The 4,000-nt window shown below is 40.9% G+C and overlaps 1 long non-coding RNA gene across 2 annotated transcripts; it reads right to left on the bottom strand.

The window, feature by feature from the left end:
* Nucleotides 1-78: 78 nt before the first annotated feature.
* On the bottom strand, nucleotides 79-3,962 carry LOC311254184. Of its 2 annotated transcripts, none has more exons than XR_014622216.1 (13): nucleotides 3,912-3,962; nucleotides 3,259-3,292; nucleotides 2,988-3,022; nucleotides 2,661-2,715; nucleotides 2,425-2,475; nucleotides 2,188-2,240; nucleotides 1,791-1,840; nucleotides 1,510-1,554; nucleotides 1,265-1,314; nucleotides 840-897; nucleotides 613-658; nucleotides 338-384; nucleotides 79-133 (listed from the first exon to the last, which is right to left on the bottom strand). It is a non-coding gene; the product is annotated as an uncharacterized lncRNA (long non-coding RNA). The 2 variants fall into 2 exon arrangements; XR_014622217.1 differs by having other exon boundaries at nucleotides 2,657-2,715; nucleotides 3,912-3,958.
* Between the last annotated feature and the right edge of the window lie 38 nt (nucleotides 3,963-4,000).

Genomic DNA, 4,000 nt, shown 5'->3' with positions numbered 1-4,000 from the left:
ACCCCCTCGACTAGTGGTGCATGGCATCATTTCCAAAACACCAGAAGCATTACATTTTTATTACACATTTGCTCATTTACCTGTAGTAAAGCCAGCTTTCTGTTCCCGACACTTCAGTCAGACAGCAACAAACCTGCAACAAGGGACGAGGGTTACTCAATTCCAGTACAACTGGTGCAAATTAATTCATTTTTTAATTCTTGTGTGATCAGAGGGGTACCAATCAGTCATGAATTCTCAGACTGGGGCGGTAATAAGAAACTCATCACTTCTGCGTTGAGAATGTAGACAATAACTTCAAAGACAATAGTCCAGCATTCAGAAACCGAATACTCACCAACATGTGCAGATGCAGGCGAGATCAAGAGCATGTGATGCCAGGACCTTTAAAGAGAAAATTGATTAATGGGACGCACGCACGCACTTAACTTCCAGCCTCAGACCAATAGCTAAGTTGAACATAAAACTTCCCAGTTCACTTACTGCAAGATCATTTGTGAAATTGAATGTTTAAATATGCACATGATGATTTTAAAGCAGTTGAGGTACATTACAGCCAGTAGACTAAAGAACGCACACACTATACCAGAAACCTTACTCTCTAATATTTACCTGCAGCAGCACTGGGCATCTGCACCATTGTTCGAAAGAGTCAAACCTGCAACAAGAACGATGGGTTACTCACGGAGTTTCATTTGTGTAAAGGACAACATTTTTAATTTCGTGTGATCAGAGGGGTACCAATCAGTCATGAATTCTCAGACTGGGGCGGTAATAAGAAACTCATCATTATGCTTAAGATTTGCCAGCAAATGTGACCATGGTGACCAGATACCCACCTCACTGATGAGCATGGAGAATCCCATTGAATTTCTTTCTCAGTTCAGCATTGATGACCTTTTAAAAGAAAAGTCCAGATCAGCATTTATTCTCAAATCGTGAGCCTACTAAAAATGAGCCAAAACATCAGAATTTCTGTGAAGCACAAGTCTGAGTCAAGTTCGTTTCCATTCAGACTGTTGGTAGCCCCAACGGGTCTTCACCTTATTGCCAAGGAAACGCCAGTGGGTCCACCTTTTCAGGTTCTGACATTTACACAAGGCGTAAGACATGCGCGAGTGTCATCACAAAGGAAACGATGCAACAGTGACAATTATAGTTTACAAAACTCCTTAAGAGTGCTTGAAGCGCCACCACTTTGGGCCACGTCATGTAATTTGCTGTATATCAGATCACTAAGTAAATGCCTAAAGAGCACACTCACCTGGGCGAACATGTGGAACTGTGGCATGCATCTTCTGAAGAGCCAGGCACCTGCAACAGACGTGATACCATGAGGTCTGAGCACAACATTGCAAGTTTTATTTTAATTGTTGAACTTTGCTGATGTCAGATATTCCATTTCTCAACAGCAGTTCAGACGAACGAGATTCCAAGTATATCTCATCATTTTCAGCAGGTCTGGGATTAAGCAACTGGTTCTGTAGCAGGGACTCAATTATATCTTACCTTTAAAGAGAATGCGTCAATCATGCTGCTGAAGCAGTTGAGCATCTGTGGACAGAAGACATTTTACTACACGTTTAAAAAGATACTAAATGTTCATGTATAAAAACCAAAACTTGAGTTAAACAGAAGTTTCAGGGTTTTTTTTTTAAAAAAAAGGCAGTTTCTCAGTTGTTCGTGTCGTTTCACATCGGTTCAAAGTGAGCTAAGTATAATCATCATTGGAACTGCTTTGGCCAGGACATTTACTCTTTGGGTGCACTTTAAAGAGGATAAAGACTCACCATGTGACTTCAATGGTCATCTTCCTCTTCAGGTATCCTCTGAAAAGGCCCTGCAAGAGAAATTTGCAGGTCAGCAGAGTTCAACAATAACCTGTAGTAGTGTGCTAAGATTCAATGTTTGATCAGGGCTTTGGTGACAAACTGCCATGTGACAATAGTCGTCCAGGTGTTTGATGGGCATTACCCCATTTCATCCTTTCAAACATTCATATTTGGTTACAAGCAACCTCATTAGTACTTAACTGATGCAGAAAAACTGCCATTTGTTAGCAATCGCTTAAGCAAATTCTCTCCTGAAGTCTACCAGCCATTTTATTAGAATTTGGATGTTTTCAATGCGCCACAGGAAAGGCATTTCTGATTAACTTGTCAAACACAAACTCTGATTTATACTCACATGTTGAGATGTTCATGTGGCATCCTTCCTCAGACATCTTGATAGAGACCCACCTGACAGAAAGATCTCCAGGTCAGTCACAAGCTTAGGAACTGAACATTTTGTACTAGTTCAACTGAGGGTGGTCAGATTAAAGGATGACATCACTTTATTCAGGCATATGCTTGTCATTAAATATAATCATCACATTTAACCCCCACTGCAGATACATTTAGATTAAATCCATCTTTTACTCACCTTGGTGCAGTCTGCTTTGATGAGTTGCTTGAGTGGAAACTGCAGACAAACCTACAAAAGGAAATCAGTGATTAGCCACAGAGGGAGAGGATAAAAGGGGTTTAATATTTTTGGAGGGTTTATCAGATTATAATCTAGCATCACAATAATCAGGCATATGCTTGTCTTTTATGTTAACTCATCAGTTATGACCCTGCTTGAAATTAGATCTATAAACAAAAGTCTTGCTCACCTACTTAAGACCTTCATCCCCATCATTCATGGTCTTCATCCTTGATCGGTCTGTAACATCTGGGGGGAAAGTTTATATTAAATAGATGTACTTCTACACCAGTACTGCAACTTTAAAAAAAACACATGTCTGATTTTTAACTACTACAATTACAGTTTTGCTACATTAGCTTAAGCCCATGTGCTACTCAGAATCTGGTAAAGAACATTCTTCAAAGGCTGATTCGGTAAGAGAGAGTTCAGTGATTCATCACTGCAGCACTGAGCGCCCAACAGCTAAAGAGCTGATTAAAGCTGGTCAACTGCAGCAAAAATAATTTTATAAAAATTACCGTATGCAGAGTGTTTCTCCACATTCTTCTCAATCCTGAAGGACAGAAGAGCGGGGAACAAAATGAGCATGTTATAGATTTATAAGGGCCAACTTCATATGTGCACACTTCCAAGAGCTTCATGCTACTCAGCAGTTTGAGAGATGAAGTTTTCCTCAAAAGAATTCAGTGAGAGAGTTCAAATGAAACATCACAGTAGCTTGCTGCTCCACGTCATGCTACTCCAGCTAGGTTTTACTTCTAAAAGTGCCAAATGGTATAGAGAAGTTACCTTTGCAGCGAGCAGCTTCTGGATCCTTCGCCATCTAGGAACACAGTAAAGGAGAAGACGTTTCATTAGCATGCTGTGGCTAGCAAGTGGCTAATCGCCAAACACGTGACCGCTCCGTGCAGCGTGTCCACGCGACATGAGTCGACATAGTGTGTATTTTATATTTTTTAAGTGTCTCACATCAGAATAATAAATTCCAATCACAGTCATTCAGGACAGGTCTGTGAAGTTCTCATCATTGAGAGACACTGCTTGCAGCCACACTAGACGGGCAGCGGCCATTTCTTTAAAGACTGTCGTCTGCGAGCCAATCTTATATTTACCAATAAATAATAGACGCAGCATGAACTAAACATGTTATAGATTATCCTGACAACATTATTCAGATTAAAGTGTAATGTTTGACTGGAGGATGGCTAAGGATTGTGGCCTGCTCCGGTCTGCTGCTGCTGCTGCTGCTGCTCTATACCCTGCAGCTGCTAGCTAAAAGTCCACTTTAGTTTTCAAAACTGGTGGGTTAAAAAGGATAAACACCAATTGCAGATGTAATATACCGGCAAAGCAATAGCTTTACAACATTACACGTTTTCTATTATATTGAAAAAAAATTGCATCTGATTGAGTGCTAGCAAGTGAAAGGTGCGAGCTCTTACCTCTGGTAGACGAGAGAAGGAAGTGGAAGAAGAAACTGGTGCGTCCCTCTTTTATGTCCGGCCCGACAGACTCCTCCCACCCGGAACAC

The sequence above is a fragment of the Pagrus pagrus genome, assembly GCF_965226575.1.
Source record: "Pagrus pagrus genome assembly, contig: HAP1_SCAFFOLD_547, whole genome shotgun sequence".
NCBI classification, from domain to species: Eukaryota; Metazoa; Chordata; class Actinopteri; order Spariformes; family Sparidae; genus Pagrus; species Pagrus pagrus.
This window is presented reverse-complemented; position numbering and strand designations above follow the sequence as displayed.